This window comes from Tamandua tetradactyla, chromosome 6, assembly GCF_023851605.1.
Source record: "Tamandua tetradactyla isolate mTamTet1 chromosome 6, mTamTet1.pri, whole genome shotgun sequence".
Lineage (NCBI taxonomy): Eukaryota > Metazoa > Chordata > Mammalia > Pilosa > Myrmecophagidae > Tamandua > Tamandua tetradactyla.
Genome location: NC_135332.1, coordinates 76,878,290 through 76,900,230, shown reverse-complemented (window position 1 = coordinate 76,900,230; position 21,941 = coordinate 76,878,290). Strand labels below are relative to the sequence as shown.

Here is a 21,941-nt window from a genome sequence, read left to right as displayed (position 1 = left end):
AAAATGTTAAAAGTTGGTAAATCTGGGTAAGGTGCACGCAGGAATTCTCACTGGTGCTTTTGTATTATGTTTGCAACTTTCCTGTACATTTAACATTATTTTAAAATAAATGTTTTTCTTTAAAATCTGTCAGATAATTCCATCTGATTCATCTCAGTGTTGGCATACATTGGTTGTCTTTTCTCATTCATGTTGTGACTTTCCTGTTCTTCCTATGACAAGCATTTTTTTGTTGTTCTATCCTGGATATTATTGGGTATTATAAGTCTCTGGATCTTATTTAGTCTTAGCAAGCAGTCCCCTGTTGAAGGGTAGCATAGGTATAGATGGATATTCAAGTTTGACTTTCCACCAAAGACCACTGACACTGCCCAGGTAAAAGTGGGTCACTGCTTCATATTGCCTCCTAGCAGATGGTAGGATTGGCACTCAGCTTCCCCTTGCCCTGCTGACACCTTCCCAGAGAAAGTGGAACACTAACTCATAGCATCTCTTTATTTCTGAGTGGGGTGGAAGAGCAGCTCCCCCTTTGACCTCCCACTGTCCCCAGGGAGCAGTAACAGGGGGAAGCAGAGAGTCAATGAGCTCTAAGCCCCCCTCCCATCATACCCCCATTGATGCTAGTTGGGTATGAAAGCTCAGCTCACCACTCAGTCCTGCTGACGCTGGGGAATGGAGTGCTTAACTGACCCAACTTGAGTAGCCCTGTTCAGCTCTCTAAAAGTCCTGCTGCCTATTTCCATGGGGAAGGAGATGGGAATAGCACTCTTCTCAGTCCATCCAACAACCTGTGGAAATTGGAATGCTTCTGTCAGATAGGGTAGAGGTGGGGTGGGGTGGAAAACCAGCTTCTAGGTAGGGTTCTAAACTGCAGAGGTTGGGGGTGCAAGTTTTCTGTTGGGGTTTGCCTGGAGTAGGATAGGCAGTCCCAGAGATTTTTCTGTTAGACCACCTTTTTTCCAGGTCCTTTACAAGTAGGAGCAAGATTTCCTTGGAGCTTTTTATCTGTACCTGTTGGTGGTCAGGTCTTCTGCAGTACAATGTCTGGGATAGAGGGTTTTCCTCAATCCTGAGATTCTAGGCAGTAACTTTCTTCCACCTTTCAGAGACTTCCTATGTTGGTTGTAGTATGTCCATGGTTTTTAGCTGCAAGGGGAAGGTTCTGGGAGGAATGGGGCTTCTCTATCTCAGTGGACCTGGAAAAATAAAGATTTTTGTATGTTGATCAATGTCCTCAACATGCTAAATTTTATAAGAGAAAACACAAGACCTCAGGTTTAAGACTGCAAAGGATTCACTGACAGTGTTGCTGAATGCAAATGCCAGTGAAGATTTAATTTAAGGTTGCTTCCATTTATGTTGATATTCTGCTTACAATGGTCCATAGCTTTTAAATAATTTGACCCAAGTCCATTTTTCCCATAAGCACTGTTATTTTTAGGCCCTTATTTGCAGAATAAAAAGATTTTTCAAGAACACTTACATGGTGTTAGAGCAGAACTGCCTGTATTTTCTAATTTGACTTAGTAAAGTGTTTTTGCAACAGCTTAATTCTGTATTCTCTGTCTTGGCATTGCTTACTTTAATTATATACATATTATATGTTAGTTTTATTTCCCCTAACAAGATCTCTTTCTGGTAAGAATGTCTATCAAATGTTACTCAAAGTCAGGGAATATACTGTAAATTTTTTCTGTTACTGTTTGCATTCACTTGGAAATGCATGATCACAGAGAGACAAGATACAGAAGCCATTCTTTTCCATGAATTACCATTGAATACTTTGAATGTTCTATATAATATATAGTCTATTTCATTTATTATTAAATAGCTTTATGACAATGGCCAGTCCAATGGACTCTGCAGATAAAATACCCCTGAAACACAGTGTTTCTCTCCTCTAGAAGTGGCCAAATATTTTTTTCCATCTCACCCAAACCACACTTGATTAAATGAAGCAGAAACATGTACATATATAATAACCATGTATTTCAGTTCCTCATTCTTGGTTGGATGAAGTAAGTAATTAGTTTGACCTTGTTTGGGAGGTCTTAAGAACCCCCTATCCATTAAAAAGCCCTTTAATTTTTAAGGGCCTAAGTCATGGCCCCATTTTTCTTAAAGCAAAACTATCTCTTCTCAAAAGGTAATTCATTTGGTCTTCAATATGAGCATTAATAAAATAATGCCTTATATTTATAAACCTTTTATACCTACTATACATTTTCTTATATCCTTTCTTCTTTGACCTCCTCAACTTACCTGGGAGATAACTATAGAGCAGGTTTTTAAAATACACCTTTTTCACATGAAGAACTGGAATCTCCATGAAGTTAAATGACTTATCCCAATCATCCATCAAGTTATGGCACCAGGAATTGAAACAGGATTCTAAGCTGCGATGTGACTGACTGATGGCCTCAGGCACCATCTCTCCTCAGAAAAAATTGTCTCTTACATGTAAGCAAACTAAGACCCTATAGTTTTTTCTACATATGATTTAACCTTCATAGGGACAGTTCTCATGCTTTATTTTATATGAGAAAAGCCAAGTGTTTATTCCATCTGTAACAATCTTTCATCCTACTCATTTGTGTTTCATGTGGCTGAGTTTGCTGTTTAGGGAATCAGCCGAGTATTATTCCAAACAGAGGAAAATCAGATAAAAACCCAGCATTTCAGGCTTCAGCCTCTGTGATTATGAACACAATACTGTACTTACAGTAGGATGACAGAGTGAATAGAGGGCTGCTGCCTTTGAAAGGATGAGCATTTGTTCTGGCCTAATAACTATCTAACGCTGGGTACAATTATCTTTCTCCAAGTGTCACATTATTATTTGACACATTAATTGTTGTGTCATTTCTTTCTGAAAGACATGTTGGGTGTCTAATACAAACCAGAGGCTTCATGAATTATCCATGTTGGAGTTCTGTAGCACTGATTTACCTTTCCAAAATAAAATCAACCCAATCTCATCACCTGTTTTCAATTACCACAGGCAGACCTGTGTATCCTGTGACCTTAGAAGTTTTCTTCCTATGCCTTGGCATTTCTGATAACCATCAGCAATGGTTCACTCATTCACTATACTATCCTCTTGGCCAAACCACGGAGACATATCTGCAGAATGGAACATTCTTTATGGCATAGTTTTTGCCTGGAAAATATTGCTCAGGAATGATAGAATCATAAAGACAAAAATTGTATGGTATCACTTATAAGAGATGACTAGAAATAGCAAATTCCCAGAGATAGAAAGCAGATCAGAGGCTATTGGGGGAGGGGGATATGGAGCAAAGGGGAAGTGTTTGTAAAAATAAAAAAATTGAAAGCCAAAAAAAAAACTAGATATATCAAATTAATGGTTTAACTATATAGAGAAATGTTAATCCAATTTCTTAATGTAAAAAAGAATAGAGAGGTCTCCTTTCTCTGTATCCATTCTATTTCAGTTCCCTTCTCCAGGAAAGAGTATCTCTATGGAGGATTGTTTCCAGGACACAGAGACTGTTTGGCCCAGCAAGACCTAAGCATTCAAATCTGGATGATCTCCTTCCATTGCTGCAGCTGTTCTTTGGCAGCCTGTGCAGGCTGCTGGGCTGGGTCTGTCATCTGTCGTGTTGTTAGACCACTGATGGGCTGTCACTGCTTGCCCTTTAAGATTGTGCTTCCCTTCTTCCAACTTTGACTGTCACCAGATGATGAAAATCAAGTGAACATGCAGCCCTTCATTCGCCTCCAGATCCCAGTAATTGAATCATTCTCACAGTGGAACACAGAAACCTTTCTGTTGTCTTCCCAAATACATTGGATCTGCATATTCCAGAAAAAATTATGAGAATTTGAATGCATTTGATGTTCCATGCTTTGCTGCTAGTTAATGCCATGCCACCCTGAAGACTCATCTCCTGTTTTGGTTTTAATTGGGTTCATTTCTTTCATTTTCATTTCAGTTTGTACCTAACTCTGATACATACTGTTGCTGATTACTGAGTTGTTCAGTAAGCTAGAGGTATAATAAATTAAATATGATATGTATCACTGAATCTTTCTTTGGCTCCTTCTTGATATGTTATAATTTGGGAATGGACTATTAAAATAAAATATTAAAGAATAAGTAGAAACAGCCGACTGTTAACATGTCCAATGTCAAGAGAAAATTACAGGTTTCATTGTATATGCGGCACCATCTGCATCTTCACTGAGACTGAGTCTTCGGCTCTCCCAGGGAAGTGGCCATGGATAAGTTATTCAATTAGAACAGCATTATTGGCCAGTTACCTTGGAGAACTGGGTTGATGATGTGATTATCCTGCTCTACATTCCTTCGTGCCTCCAACAGGCTGTAACACATGGCAACTTCCTTAGGTGTTTACTGAGCCCTACAGTAGAGGTGAACAATTGGAATGAAGAATATCAAGGATTCTGAAAGAAAATCAATTCTGAATGAACTTTTCTTGCTTAGCCACAGTTTCAATGTTCTGTGTCATACTGTATTTTTGTGGGCTTTCATTGAATTAAATGACAGAAATGCAGTAGGGAGGAAAGTGAATTTTATGATATGCATTTAACCTGTGGCATTGCACAAAATAATTCTTCATGTACAATTGCAAGGCAAGAAAATACTCAGGCCTCCTTAATTATGACATTGATCTTAGGGGAAATCTCACAGGGCATAATGCTACTTAATAAGGTCTTTAGCAGTTCTTCAGAAACATTTTATCATAAAAAGTAATAATTATTTATGTCACTCTCTCCCATGAGGTCGGAATCCTTTACAGATCATGCCAATCAACCAACAATTTCTGAAATGGGAAGTTGTTGGGGACAGTCATTGTTATCTTTAGGACATTAGGGGTTGCAACTAGGCCTTCAAACAATATTCCTATTGCCTCATTCATATACACACCCACATACAAACATATGAAGTGTTTTATATATATTTTTACATTTTAAGTGCCTACGTATGAAGAAAATTGGAATACAGAAAAATGTTTAAAATATAAAATCATCTATCTTCATATTTATAAATATGTATGTATGTGTGTGTGTGTGTGTGTGTGTGTATCAAATATTTTCGGGGTGTTTATTTGTACCCAAGGTTTGATTCTGGTCAGTCTCTATGATTGCTAAATGAACAGAACCTACAACATGCCCCTCACCATTGGCTCAGATGCCTATGGCTCTTTGTATTTCAGATTTCATGAATATGAAAGTTCATGTTCTTTGTACTCTGTCTAATTTTTCTTTTGAGATTTTGGTGTTTCAAATTACTCATTTTTAGAGATTTTCAATATTTTAGGACAATACCATTCATGGCAAAGAAAATTTTCCCAATATGTCATTAATTTTAATTTGTTTTATGATATTTTTGATATTCAGAAGTGTTATTTATAGGTAGTCAGAGCTATTTTTTCACTTGCTTTGTTTCCACTACTTTGCATTTAGAAAGTCTTTCTTCATTTGAGCCAAATTAGTTATTTACTAATATCACGTCCTTGTTTTAAAGGTTGGAATTTATTTTTATTTTAACTATTTAATCCTTCAACTATGTATGTATGTATGTATGTGTGCTGCTTTGAAAGGATTTATGTACCCTAGAAATGCCATGTTTTAATCCCGATCCAATGTTGTGGGAGCAACCATTTCTCTTAATCTCTGTTCAGCACTGTAGGTTGGTGAAACCCGATTAGGTTATCTCTATGGATATGTGACTCACCCAATCATGGGCATTAATCTTGGATTAGAAGGAGATGTGACTCCACCCATTCCAGGTGAGTTTTGATTAGTTTACTGGAATCCTTTAAAAGAAAGCATTTTGGAAAAAGCTTGAGAGCCATGAGAAAACCATGACAGAGCCAAGAGGCCAAGAGCCCATGCAGCCAGAGACCTTTGGAGATGAAGAAGGAAAATGCTCCTGGCATTTTCAGGAAGCCTGGAGAGAAAGCTAGTAGATGTCAGACATCGCCATGTCTGCCACATGCCTTTCCAGTTGAAAGGGAAAACCTGAACTTCATTGGCCTTTCTTGAATGAAGTTTACCTCTCGTTGGTGCCTTAATTTAGACATTTTTATAGACATATTTTAGGACATTTTTTGGCCTTAGAACTGTAAACTAGCAACTTATTAAATTTTTCTTTTTAGAAGCCATTCCATTTCTGGGATATATTGCACTTTGGCAGCTAGCAAACTAGAACAGTATATGCATATTTAGCACTGAATGGTGTGATATAAATGTATCCATGAGGACACAGTATGTTATCCAAAAGTCAACATCTCTAAAACAATTTTTTTCTTGCTCTTGTAAAGCCTACCTTGAGTCCTGGAACACTTCTGGACAGATGTCTCCCACTTGGTAAGCTTGGTTTTCCTGAATACTTCAATCTTATGACACCTCCAGCTCAATGCAAGTCTTCTGGGTCTCTGTGGCAGGGGAAGAGTGTATGGAGCATTATGTATCAGCTTCCACACTGGCTGGAAAGTAATGCTTCACCTCCTGACACAGCCATGCTGCAGAACTAGTCAGTCCCCCCTACCTGAAAAGAGGACTGGAAGGTGGGCAATTGTGGCTCAGTGGCAGAGTTTTTGCCTGACACACCAGAGGCCCAGCTTCCTTCCCGGTGCCTGCCCATGCAAAAAAAAAAAAGAGATGACTGGAAAAGGAGAGTTGAAAATATTGGTAAAGACTTGTAGTTTCTGTAGCAGTCTATTCTTTTGATCTTCAGATAATTAGTTCAATCTCCTTCCTGCACAGATATTAAAACTACCCCCTCCTCCTCTCTAAGAGAGATCAATCCAAAGTCTTCACCAGTCATGAGATCAAGCTCAAAAACCAGGATCTTTGAATGATAAAAGTCTCAACATCACCCCTGTATGTAACTCCTTTTGTTCTAGAAACCCACCAACTGAAACGTCAAGTTAACTGCCATCCACACATCAAAAAACTGATAAGGATGTGAGAGACACAGTAGTCTCTGTTCTTGAGACATTCTAAATTCCTTCTAGGCACACATTTTCTGACTCCCCAACCTTGAGTATGTCTAACTGTTCTCTGGTCAGAGCTGTCTCCATCCTTTAACTCTGTGACTGCTGGCTCCATTCCAGGGAGATTTGTTCCTTTCGATTATCCTTCTTGGACTCATTTAAAGTGGTTCCTAGTGAATATGCAACTTTCTTATCCTATTCCTGCTCAGGAGTCCAAGAGTTCTTTTAAGACATTAATTGTCTGAGACACTTTTATTTCAGAATCACAGTTTCTTGGACAGTACAACAAACCTGGGTGGATTTCTAACCTATTTAAATCCAATTAATTCCATGTGCTAGTAATTCTAGCTATAATTCTTCTTATAACATAATTCTCAGATCAACTGGATTTGTTGTTGCTGTAATTGTTGTTGTTTTGCTTTCTTGATCTCATATCTCTCCCATCTTTGCAGTGTAGTGGGTGTCTCATGGTTTTGTGGATTTGGTGGGAGAGTTGTATCCTTAAACTTTTGTACCTGAAACATTTTATCTGATTGAAAGGATTTACTGGGCTTGAAGCACTTCGTTTGATCTTTGCCCCTAGGCCCTTTTTCCATAAAAGGTCTTTAACAGGAAGTGTGCAGGCAAATCCTTAAATCTATGTTTTGTTGGTTGGTTGGTTGGTAGCTGTTCTAGTTTGAAACTACCAGAATGCAATATACCAGAACAGAATGGCTTTTTAAAAAGGGGTATTTAATAAGTTGCTAGTTTACAGTTCTAGGGCCGAGAAAATGTCCCAGTTACAACAAGTCTATAGAAATGTCCAGTCAAAGACATCCAGGGAAAGACACCTTGATTCAAGAAGGCCAATGAAGTTCAGAGTTTCTCTTTCATCTGGAAGGGCACGTGGTGAGCACTGCATCATCCACTAGCTTATTCTCCTGACTTCCTGTTTCATGAAGCTCCCCAGGAGGTGTTTTCCTTCTTCATCTCCAAAGGTTGCTGGGTGGTGGACTCTGCTTCATGTGGCCATGTTGTTCTACTCTGCTCTCTCTGAATCTCTTTCAGTCTCCAAAATGTTTCCTCTTTTATAGTACTCCAGAAACTTATCAAGACTCACCCAAATGGGTGGAGACATGTCATCACCTAATTCAGCTTAACAAATGCTCTTGATTAAATCACACCTCCAGGGAGATGATCTGATTACAGTTTCAAACATACAGTACTGAATAAGCATTATTCTGCTTTTAGGAAATGGGATTTAGATTAAAATATATCTTTTCTAGGGGACATACATCCTTTCAAACCAGCACAGTAGCTATGCTGAGTTTAAAAGGCTTTTTACATTTATTTCTTACTATTTGGGATTGAGAAGCAAGTACTCTTTTTACTCATGCAAGACCCCAAATTTCTGGATTATCTCTCTTTTTTTCATTCTTTCTTGCAAATAGCTCATTCTTTACTGAGCTGTTTTCTCTTCTATTAAATTGTTAACACAACCCATAGCAACCAAAATGCACTATTAACTTTCTGTTTTCCAAATTCTCAAACTAGAGATATGTGTTAGGTATAGGTTCTACCTCCCATGCTATCACAAATGACAGTCTTAGCAAACACATTGCCACTGCAAAATTCAGGTCCCCATTTTTCTGGACACCAAATTTGCAGCAGAGGAAAGAACATGAAGGATCATTCACTGGCTCCTGATTGGTTTATCATAGCACATTGGTCAGAAATAGACACATAGTCCTGTGGAATGTGGTATCTTATGTGTCCACAGAGGGGAGGAGCACTGGAAATATTGGTAGTCACTAGAAAAGTTTATGCTGATAGAACTCTAATGTACTTTTTCAAAGGACAAATTTTCCTGAACAACTTGCTGATAATTGGCCCTTTTTTAGTGAAATATTCAGACATAGACTTATAAAGCATAAATTAACAAATACCTGTTGCTATCCATTGCCCAGTATAAGAAATAAAATTCAACAAAATCCAATGCATTGAAGCTATCTCCCTACCCACTATTGCCCTGAGTTATCTATTATCCAGAACTTATTTTTATAAAATATTTTTATTGACAAATCTTCACACACATATGGTCCATACATGGTGTAAATCAGTGGCTCACAATATCATCACAAAACTGTGTATTCATCATCATGATCATTTTTAGAACACCGACCACTAGTATTCCAATCTACCCAATTTTTTACCCCTTATCACCCCCATTATTTATTTATTTATTTTTTGCCCATATTTTTTTAACTCATCTGTCCATACTTTGGATAAATGGAGGACTGGACACAAGGTTTTCACAATCACACAGTCACATTGTAAAAGCTGTATCATTATGCAGTCATCTTTAAGAATCAAGGCTACTGAGACACAGTTCACCAGTTTCAGGTACTTCCCTTCAGCCACTCCAGTACACCATAACCTAAAAAGGGATATCTATATAATGCATAAGAATAACCTCCAGGTTAACGTCTCAACTCTGAAGTCTCTCCACCACTGAAACTTTATTTTGTCTCCTTTTTCTCATCCCCCTTTTGGTCAAGAAGTCTTTCTCAATACCATGATGCCAGGTCCCTCTCATCCTGGGAGTTCTGTCCCAAATTGCCAGGGAGATTTACCCCAGGAGTCATGTCCCACATAGGAGAGAGAGCAGTGAGCTTACCTGCCAAGTTGGCTTAGAGAGAGAGGCCACATTGAGCAACAGAAAGAGGTTCTCTGAGACTGGCTCTTAGGCCTAATCATAAGTAGCCTAAGCTTCTCCTTCTCAGGAATAAGTTTCATGGGGACAAACCCCAAGATCAAGACCTCAGCCTATTTATTTTATTGTCTTTACAGCTTGTGAGAAAATCAGGAATTCTCCAAATGGGGAAGTTGAATATTTCCTCCTTTCTCCCCATCCCTAAAGAGGACTTTGCAAATACTTTTTTAGTCACTGTCCAAATCACTCTGGTATATATGGGGGCATCACACTAACTGGACAAACCGAAAAGATCCTATGCCTTATTCAAAATTCCATGTATTTAGGGTGTTCAACTAAATTGATCATGCAAGTTAAATTAGATAATGTACAACACAAAATATAAATTTTGCACCAAATAAACATCTCTCCCTTTGGTCTCACACAAAAGTTCAAGTTTTAAAATATGGACCATATCATCCTTTACCCTGTATTCTGATTTACCTTAGTCTATCCAGACCAGCTTACTTCATAGCTCAGGTCTAAGCCTGATCTCTTTTTAAACTTTTTAAACTGTTCCTACATGGAGTAGTGCTGACTTTCATAGTTTCAGAGGTCTAGCTCTGACTTTCAGGTGTCATATAAATACCCAAAGTTTCTGGGAATTGCCAGGATGCATGCAAACAGCATCCTGTTTGTGAGATCACACAAATGTGATCACAAATGTGATCTCAGAATTCAGAAATAACAACTACAACTCCTGAATATGTGTGATGGCTGTAAGAGCTTACAGTCCTCAAAAGAGCTTTACAATAGGCCCCAACCTGATAACCCATGCTCTGGATTTCAGTTCACCAAGTTTTTATTTGTTAGTCCATATGAGGGAGGCATGATAATATTTCTTTTGTTTGTCACATTTCATTCAACATATAGTCCTTAAGGTTCATTCACTTAGTTATATACTTCAAACTTCATTACTTCTTTTAGTCCATTATATGTACACACCACAGTTCCCCCTTTCATTTGCCAGTCACTGTACCCTTAGGTCACCTCTATCCATTGTAAATCATGGTCACTGCCACCATAAACACCAGTGTGCAAGTGTCTATTCGTGTCCCCACTCTCAGCTCCTCCAGGTATTTACTGAGCAATGGGCTTGCAGGATCATATGGCAAACTCACCCCTAGCCTCCTGTGGAACTACCACACTGCCCTCCAAAGGGCTGCACCTCTCAGTCAGAACTCATTTTCAGTCACTCCCACATACTTCACACTTTCACCAGGTATTCATGTATTCTTAAATTAAAACTTTTTTATGTTAGACATTTTCAAACAAATACTAATATAGACAGGATAATCAACAAACCTATGTACATGTCCACCAGCTTCAATAATTATCAACATTTGTGCGTTTTACTTCCTCTCTTCCCTCCCATGTTGTTTTGGGGGCTGAATATATTTTTTTGCATATTATCTAACATTATGTAAGATCATGCTTAGGCTTTCTTCTGCAGTATAGTGTTTTTACCCAGCAGTTGTAATAGTCATTCATGTGTATATGAGTACTTTTAAGTAATCCACTTTATTGTTATATAGGATTCCATTGTATGCATATGCTATAACTTATTTATTCATTTTCCTGTTAATGACTTTTAAATACTTCTATTCTTAAACACTTATAAACATAACCACAATAAACATTTTGACATGTTTTCTTGTGCTTTGCTTCTCTGTGAGTTTCCCTAGGATATACACCTGGATGTGAAATAGCTATGTGATAGATGTAAACATTTTCAAGATATTGACAGTTTTTTCTGAAAAAAGGTTTAACAAATTTACATTTTTACCATGATATATGAGAGGTCCCACTGCTCCATATAAGGATATAATTTAAAATGTTTGGCCATCTGATACGTGTGATAGTGTACCTCTTCTGCTTGTAATTGCATTTTCCTAATTAGTACTGAAGATGGGAATCTTTTATATAGTTACAGTATATTGGGGTGTCTCTTTTGTAAGTTGTCTATTCATATTTTTTTGCCCATTTTGTAATTTTTAAATATCTATCATTGGTTCACAGGAACACTTTGTATATTGGAGGTTTTAATGCTTTGCCAGTTACACAAATTTCCAAGTCTGTAGATTATCTTTTCACATTGTTTATGGTTTCTTCTGATTCACAGAAGTTTTTATTTTGATGTTACTGAATTTATCAATATTTCCATGTGGTCTGTATGTTTGTGTTTTGCCTTAGAAATCTCCCTTTCTCTACATCATAAAGACACTAATCCTTATTTCCTCCTAAAGTTTTTGAAATTTCCCCTTACACATGTAGATCTTTTATCTGTCTACGATTAACTTTTTATGTATAGTGTAAAGGGAAGAATCCTTTTACTCCCAAGATAACTATTCTTTCCTAAAACACTTGTTAAGTATCTATGCTTTTCTCACTGCTCTGCATTGCCTCCTTCATCATATATAAAAAATTCCCTTACACATTGGGACTGTGGTAGCATTCTGTTCTCTCTCATTGGTGCATTCTTCTTTTTCTGCACCAAAACCAAATATATGTCATTACCACAGCTTTATTATAATTGTTTGTATTAATAGAGCAAGTCTCCAGAACTGTTCTATAAAATGTTCTTGCTTCTCTTTGGTCCTTTGCAACACTCATTAGTATGTAAAACTTTCATGTCACATTCTAGGTTTTTGTGTATCAGTGTTAATCTGTGTCATTATATTTTCACCAGTTAATTATAACATTAATATCACAGTTTTATTTATTGATGTTATATAATATGCTGTAATATCTGATAGAGCAAGCACCCCTCTTCTCCCTTTATGAAATTTTTTTTTTAAATCTTATATAATTCTTGTCTGTTTATTCTTCTTCAGTAGAAATTTAAAATTTCAATCAAGTCAAAAAAATTCCACCTGGACTTTTATATCTATGGCGTTAGACATCTGCATTAAGTTAAAATTATAAATATATTTATGATAGTCAATCTTTCTATTAAATTAACATAACATCTCTGCATTTTTAAATTTTCTTTGATTTTTCTCTATGAAGTACTATCATTTTCTTCTTATAATTCTCATGTATTTCTTGTTACATGCATTATCTTTGTCTAAATATTTTGGTTTTTTTGTTTCCATAGTGATTTGAATCTTTCATATTTCTGTCACACTTTATATTTGTCACTTTTTTAGGAAATAGGAAGACAAGTTGTACTATTTTCCACCTGTTGCTGAATCAATGAACTAAACTCTTAATAACTTTAAGTAATTTTCCCATTAAATTTTCTGGGTTTAATGAGTACATAATAATGTAATATATAAATCATGATAATTTGTTTCTCTTTTTCCTTTCACTACACGAATTTTTATTTCACATTTCATTGCAATTTCAGAATTTTCAGGACAATATAAAAAGTATAAATGCTATTAACAAGGATCATTGCCTTATTGATAATTTAATTTAATGTTTCTAATATTTTACAATTACAATATAATTTTTATTATGTCAATTTATTCTTCCATATCTAGTTTTTCAAAAAGACTTATAAAGAATAGAAATTGAATATTATTAAAGGCATCATGTTCATTCATTGATATTAGCATGGGTATATTTTTTACTTTGTTTGGATTTTATTTAAGAGCTGGGACATACCAAGGGCAGGCAGTGGGAGTTGTCTGCCCTTGGAGGAGGCAATTGTTTACAATTTAGACTGACAAAAGTGTTTTGTCAATGAGGAGTATTTTATCACAGATGTTGTTTAGAATTTCCAGTATTTGGTTATAATAAAAGCAGAGGCACTTGTATTATTGTTTTTAATATCACAATGCACATTCTTACACGGTATCCAGGGTTGATGACTCCAACTATCCTGGCTTTAGTAAGCCACTGTCTGTCAGACCTTGTAGTACAATGGATTTCTCAATGAAAGCCATATTTATAGTCCAGGAACCAGTCCTGTCTGGAGAACACTTTTGTATATGCACTGTGTAGAAGTTGATGTGCAAATATTTTATTTAGAGCTTTGGCTTCTACATTTATATAAAAAATTGTGTATAATTTTGGGGGAGTTGAGCAAAACTTATTATAGTTTAATGTCAGGATTGTATAAGCTACATAAAATAAACTAGGTTGAAAGATATCATTTATCTTTAGATATATTTAATAGAAAATAAAGTAACATATATTTACTTATTTTACATACCATAAACTCCAGCACAGTTTATGTAGAATGAAAATGACCTAATACTTGAGAGTTTGAAAGACTTTATCCATTGAATTATCAGAATATTTCCTTAATAACTTTAATTTGTTCCAAGTTCTTAAAATTTGGACTTTCATCTCCTAATAAAGAAAAATACATATTTGAATTAGAATTTTTAAATATTCACAGTGCTCTGTTACATTTTATTATCATCTGTTAGTTCCCTTAGTCCTTATTTTGTTTATGTGTATACCTTCTAACATCTCCGGACTGTATTTTTCAGAATTTGGTCTGCATTTTTTTTTAAGCTATGAGAACCTGAGTTATAATTTTTCAGATTTTTCTGTATTCTGATTCATTGACATGTTATAATCACTATTAATTCCAAATTCTTGGGTTTGAAAAATTCTTCCTTCCTAAATTTTGTACTTAATTGATATAGTTAGTTTATCTTCCAGTTCTTATTAATTTTGTAGCATTAAAATAATAAATTTGAGTATTGATATGTAGTGTATCATTTTCTTTATGTTCTGAATCATTTGAAAATTTTTTTATTTTTTGGTACAAAAGTTATTTAGGAACTCTTAAATTTCATAGATTTCTTTTTTTATTTCTTAAATGCTATTATTACTAATTTTATAGCAATCTATTATAGTGATCTGTTCAATTTTTGTTTTGCAGAAAAAGATTTTTGTGACCTAATTAATGTTGTTAATGGTCTTTTTTTAATGTTCCATAGATGTTTAAAATGGAAATTATTTCTCTGAATGTATGATTAAAATTAAATCTATACAAATGAATTCAACCATTAATATTATTAAAATTAACTCTGACCCTATTTATTTTTGACTTTACAGTGTAAAAATTGAAACAGCTGTATTTAAATCTCCCAACATAGTTTTATCTTCATTTCATTAAGAGAATGTTCTTCCTGTATACTTTTTTGAGTTTGGCAAAGCAGGGCTTTGTTACTGACTGTGTTTAAATTCAGTTTCATCAGATTGGTTATTACTAGAAATTTCTCACATTCTAGCAACATTGTGAGTATCACTCCTAGTTCTTAATGTTCTTAAGAGTTCTCACATCATACCCCATCCACTAACTCACTCTCCAATCCATTTCCATAGGCAGTTACATTGGTAAAATTTTGGGAGTGACTATACCATAGAATGCTAGCCATGCACCATTTTTTAAATTGTTTCCATTGAATATTACTTAGCATTGATAAAGAAAGCAATTCTCAATCCAGATTTTTCTTTACACATTGTGGAGCAAGTTGCTGTGCAGTATGCTGCAGGAACACAGGCTTAGACACAAAAGAAGCTTTCATCAAATGACCACTTTGATTACTTACATAACACAAAAGGTCCAAAAGAGCAGAGGAAGAGTTCCCTGCATGGCTGAGTTCCCAGGGAGGCCAACTGCTTGTGTCAGAGTTAGTGGATGGCAGCTCTGCATGCCCTAATTCACTTTGGAGAAGAGAGACAAATCTGTGCTAAGGGCAAGTTATTTAAACAACCCCAAGGGAGGGGAGACCTGCCCCTGAGAGTTCTTGCCCTGAATAGTCCACCAAGATTTGGGAAGGAAACATACTGAAACATCTGTACACAATCAAGCAAGAGGGGAAAGGAGGTATTAGGCAAGGACTGAAAGTTGGCTGGTAGATGTGTCCAAAACTTTTCCAGCACGTATTAAGCATGAAGCAGGAGAGGAAGTGATTTGATGGAAAAAGAGACAAACTTTGGGCAAGGGTACACTCTTAATTAGTAGAAACAATGTGAAGTCAATTGTTCTATAGGCAAGTGATTGATGGTCATTCCATTTGTCTTGCTTTTCTTTTGGTTTGGTTTTACTTTTATATTGATGTTCTGAGCATCTCTTTTGCTATATTCTGATATGTTTTTAATTATACAAATATATTTCATGCTTTAATCTTTTGGGAAATTGTGCTAGCTCTTCATTTAGTAAAAATAGAAGACAGGGGCAATTGTGAACCTGTTCTTCCCTGACCTAGTCCCTGCCCCACAGCAGGTGGAAATCTTTGCTCAGCCATTCTGTTACTGGCCATCTACTATTAAGAGGTTATACAAATTGCTTCCTGTGCTTTAATTTTCCCACCCTCCTACTCACTGATATACCTGAAGACTGAGAATGAAGTTTGGCATTTCTCCTTTTCTTCTATCCAGAGGGCATAAGATACAGGAAAACCTTAGGAATAAGTAACTAGATTTGAAAACCAGTTCTTACATTAACAAACTCTGCAAACATAGTTTTCTTAGCATTGTAGTAAAGATAATACTATAACTCATAGTATTTCTGTGATAAGTATATGAGCTAATCCGTGTAAAGTGTTTTAATATAAGGTCTTCTTCATTCTGTGCAGCAGACAACAAATGAATGGAATAATGATTGCTACATGACACTTCAAAATTCATATTATGTTGTAAAAAGTATTTTGTAAAACCTTATAATATAGCTAACTAAATTCAAGCTTAATACATCTAATGATCTGTTTGCTCACTAAGTCTCAATTTCATTCATATTTTGTAAGCCCACAAAAATTACTTCAAGTGACCTCATATTATTTGCTTTTCAGATTTAGGCTATACTCTTTGTTAAACTGTCAATCATCGGTTTCTTCTCCAGGACACCTACTAGGGGAGTAGAAACGATACAGAAAGCGCCCAAAGCCACAACAGACATAAAAAAGACAGCGTACCCCATCCTGGAACGGCTGGCTGGCTGAGAGAAGCAGCTCGGGTGAGATCGCCGAGGCGCGCGGGCCTTACCGGGCGGGGTGGCAAGCGGCCGGAGTTACTCCCTTCCCCCTTCCCGGGCCGGCTGGGAGAATTGGAGAGGTGGTCCCCTGAAACCAAGGCGACTGGCGCCCACACCACGCGCAGCCCCCGGACCAACTGAGAGAATTGGATCGGAAACCCCCAGGCCGCGGAGAACGGTGACCCCGTGACTCCCGGGGAACGTGCACTCTCTCGGGCGGGCCGCTGCCGCTGGCGCCCTCCCGCCACGCTTGTTGCCCAGGGCCGACTAGGAAATTCGGACGGGCTCTTTCCCTGGCTGCGGCGACCAGCAACCCTCCCTGCGTTCGGACCCCGGGCCGGCTCAAGCCGCTTTGGCTAGCGAACCCCCAGGACGGCGAAAGTTTTCCAAAGTTTAAGGTCCCACAGCACCTTTTACTGGTGGGACCCACAGACAAACGTGTGCCACGAGCGCCACCTACTGGGCAGGATAAGAAAAACAGAACCCAGAGATTTCACAGAAAAATATTACAACCTTGCTGGGTCCAACACCAAGAGAAATCTGAATAAATGCCCAGGCGCCAGCAGCAGAAGATAACTGTCCACGCTCAAAAGATTGAGAATATGGCTCAGTCAAAGGAACAAACCAATAGCTCAAATGAGACACAAGAGCTGAGACAACTAATGCTGAATATACGAACAGAAATGGAAAACCTCTTCAAAAATGAAATCGATAAATTGAGGGAGGACATGAAGAGGACATGGGCTGAACATAAAGAAGAAATAGAAAAACTGAAAAAACAAATCGCAGAACTTATGGAAGTGAAGGATAAAGTAGCAAACATAGAAAAAATAATGGATAGCTACAATGATAGATTTAAAGAGACAGAAGATAGAATTAGTGATTTGGAGGATGGAACATCTGAATTCCAAAAAGAAACAGAAACTATAGGGAAAAGGATGGAAAAATTTGAACAGGGTATCAGGGAACTCAAGGACAATATGAACCGCACAAATATACGTGTTGTGGGTGTCCCAGAAGGAGAAGAGAAGGGAAAAGGAGGAGAAAAACTAATGGAAGAAATTATCACTGAAAATTTCCCAACTCTTATGAAAGACCTAAAATTACAGATCCAAGAAGTGCAGCGCACCCCAAAGAGATTAGACCCAAATAGGCATTCTCCAAGACACTTACTAGTTAGAATGTCAGAGGTCAAAGAGAAAGAGAAGATCTTGAAAGCAGCAAGAGAAAAACAATCCATTACATACAAGGGAAACCCAATAAGACTTTGTGTAGATTTCTCAGCAGAAACCATGGAAGCTAGAAGACAGTGGGATGATATATTTAAAATACTAAAAGAGAAAAACTGCCAACCAAGACTCCTATATCCAGCAAAATTATCCTTCAAAAATGAGGGAGAAATTAAAACATTCTCAGACAAAAAGTCACTGAAAGAATTTGTGACCAAGAGACCAGCTCTGCAAGAAATACTAAAGGGAGCACTAGAGTCAGATACAAAAAGACAGAAGAGAGAGATATGGAAAAGAGTGTAGAAAGAAGGAAAATCAGATATGATATATATAATACAAAAGGCAAAATGTTAGAGGAAAATATTATCCAAACAGTAATAACACTAAATGTCAATGGACTGAATTCCCCAATCAAAAGACATAGATTGGCAGAATGGATTAAAAAACAGGATCCTTCGATATGCTGTCTATAGGAAACACATCTTAGACCCAAAGATAAACATAGGTTGAAAGTGAAAGGTTGGGAAAAGATATTTCATGCAAATAACAACCAGAAAAGAGCAGGAGTGGCTATACTAATATCCAACAAATTAGACTTCAAATGTAAAACAGTTAAAAGAGACAAAGAAGGACACTATATACTAATAAAAGGAACAATTAAACAAGAAGACATAACAATCATAAATATTTATGCACCGAATCAGAATGCCCCAAAATACGTGAGGAATATACTGCAAACACTGAAAAGGGAAATAGACTCATATACTATAATAGTTGGAGACTTCAACTCACCACTCTCATCAAGGGACAGAACATCTAGACAGAGGATCAACAAAGAAATAGAGAATCTGAATATTACTATAAATGAACTAGACTTAATAGACATTTATAGGACATTACATCCCACAACAGCAGGATACACCTTTTTCTCAAGTGCTCATGGATCATTCTCAAAGATAGACCATATGCTGGGTCACAAAGCAAGTCTCAACAAATTTAAAAAGATTGAAATCTTACACAACACTTTCTCGGACCATAAAGGAATGATGTTGGAAATCAATAATAGGCAGAGTGCCAGAAAATTCACAAATACGTGGAGGCTCAACAACACACTCCTAAACAACGACTGGGTCAAAGAAGAAATTGCAAGAGAAATTAGCAAATACCTCGAGGCGAATGAAAATGAAAACACAACATATCAAAACTTATGGGACGCAGCAAAGGCAGTGCTAAGAGGGAAATTTATTGCTCTAAATGCCTATATCAGAAAAGAAGAAAAGGCAAAAATTCAGGAATTAACTATCCATTTGGAAGAACTGGAGAAAGAACAGCAAGCTAACCCCAAAGCAAGCAAAAGGAAAGAAATAACAAAGATTAGAGCACAAATAAATGAAATTGAAAACATGAAAACAATAGAGAAAATCAATAAGGCCAGAAGTTGGTTCTATGAGAAAATCAATAAGATTGATGGGCCCTTAGCAAGATTGACAAAAAGAAGAGAGAGGATGCAAATAAATAAGATCAGAAATGGAAGAGGAGACATAACCACTGACCTCACAGAAATAAAGGAGGTAATAACAGGATACTATGAACAACTTTACGCTAATAAATACAACAATTTAGAGGAAATGGACGGGTTCCTGGAAAGACATGAACAACCAACTTTGACTCAAGAAGACATAGATGACCTCAACAAACCAATCACAAGTAAAGAAATTGAATTAGTCATTCAAAAGCTTCCTAAAAAGAAAAGTCCAGGACCAGATGGCTTCACATGTGAATTCTACCAAACGTTCCAGAAAGAATTAGTACCAATTCTCTTCAAACTCTTCAAAAAAATCGAAGTGGAGGGAAAACTACCTAATTCATTCTATGAAGCCAACATCACCCTCATACCAAAACCAGGCAAAGATATTACAAAAAAAGAAAACTACAGACCAATCTCTCTAATGAATACAGATGCAAAAATCCTCAATAAAATTCTAGCAAATCGTATCCAACAGCACATTAAAAGAATTATACATCATGACCAAGTAGGATTCATCCCAGGTATGCAAGGATGGTTCAACATAAGAAAATCAATTAATGTAATACACCATATCAACAAATCAAAGCAGAAAAATCACATGATCATCTCAATTGATGCAGAGAAGGCATTCGACAAGATTCAACATCCTTTCCTGTTGAAAACACTTCAAAAGATAGGAATACAAGGGAACTTCCTTAAAATGATAGAGGGAATATATGAAAAACCCACAGCTAATATCATCCTCAATGGGGAAAAATTGAAAACTTTCCCCCTAAGATCAGGAACAAGACAAGGATGTCCACTATCACCACTATTATTCAACATTGTGTTGGAGGTTCTAGCCAGAGCAATTAGACAAGAAAAAGAAATACAAGGCATCAAAATTGGAAAGGAAGAAGTAAAACTATCACTGTTTGCAGACGATATGATACTATACGTCGAAAACCCGGAAAAATCCACAACAAAACTACTAGAGCTAATAAATGAGTACAGCAAAGTAGCAGGTTACAAGATCAACATTCAAAAATCTGTAGCATTTCTATACACTAGTAATGAACAAGCTGAGGGGGAAATCAAGAAATGAATCCCATTTACAATTGCAACTAAAAGAATAAAATACCTAGGAATAAATTTAACTAAAGAGACAAAAAACCTATATAAAGAAAACTACAAAAAACTGCTAAAAGAAATCACAGAAGACCTAAATAGATGGAAGGGCATACCGTGTTCATGGATTGGAAGACTAGATATAGTTAAGATGTCAATCCTACCTAAATTGATTTACAGATTCAATGCAATACCAATCAAAATCCCAACAACTTATTTTTCAGAAATAGAAAAACCAATAAGCAAATTTATCTGGAAGGGCAGGGTGCCCCGAATTGCTAAAAACATCTTGAGGAAAAAAAACGAAGCTGGAGGTCTCGCGCTGCCTGACTTTAAGGCATATTATGAAGCCACAGTGGTCAAAACAGCATGGTATTGGCATAAAGATAGATATATCGACCAATGGAATCGAATAGAGTGCTCAGATATAGACCCTCTCATCTATGGACATTTGATCTTTGATAAGGCAGTCAAGCCAACTCACCTGGGACAGAGCAGTCTCTTCAATAAATGGTGCCTAGAGAACTGGATATCCATATGCAAAAGAATGAAAGAAGACCCATCTCTCACACCCTATACAAAAGTTAACTCAAAATGGATCAAAGATCTAAACATTAGGTCTAAGACCATAAAACAGTTAGAGGAAAATGTAGGGAGATATCTTATGGATCTTACAACTGGAGGCGGTTTTATGGACCTTAAACCTAAAGCAAGAGCACTGAAGAAGGAAATAAATAAATGGGAACTCCTCAAAATTAAACACTTTTGTGCATCAAAGAACTTCATCAAGAAAGTAGAAAGACAGCCTTCACAATGGGAGACAATATTTGGAAATGATATATCAGATAAAGGTCTAGTATCCAGAATTTATAAAGAGATTGTTCATCTCAACAACAAAAAGACAGCCAACCCAATTACAAAATGGGAAAAAGACTTGAACAGACACCTCTCAGAAGAGGAAATACGGATGGCCAAGAGGCACATGAAGAGATGCTCAATGTCCCTGGCCATTAGAGAAATGCAAATCAAAACCACAATGAGATATCATCTCACACCCACCAGAATGGCCATTATCAACAAAACAGAAAATGACAAGTGCTGGAGAGGATGCGGAGAAAGAGGCACACTTATCCACTGTTGGTGGGAATGTCAAAGGGTGCAACCACTGTGGAAGGCAGTTTGGCGGTTCCTCAAAAAGCTGAATATAGAACTGCCATACGACCCAGCAATACCATTGCTAGGTATCTACTCAAAGGACTTAAGGGCAAAGACACAAACGGACATTTGCACACCAATGTTTATAGCAGCATTATTTACAATTGCAAAGAGATGGAAACAGCCAAAATCTCCATCAACAGAAGAGTGGCTAAACAAACTGTGGTATATACATACGATGGAATATTATGCAGCTTTAAGACAAGAT

At 36.7% G+C, this 21,941-nt stretch overlaps 1 protein-coding gene across 3 annotated transcripts in view; it reads right to left on the bottom strand.

Annotated features, from left to right (window-relative positions):
- The window catches only part of LOC143686146 (uncharacterized), a 124,560-nt gene that overhangs the window by 9,356 nt on the left and 93,263 nt on the right, over window positions 1-21,941 (bottom strand). For 2 of the 3 annotated variants that reach the window (XR_013176928.1, XR_013176932.1), the window contains exon 5: window positions 1,012-1,196. The gene's annotated coding sequence lies outside the window, so the exon portion shown is untranslated. Of the gene's footprint in view, window positions 1-615; window positions 789-1,011; window positions 1,197-21,941 lie in introns of those variants that run through there. The other variant, XR_013176929.1, reaches the window with a different exon arrangement.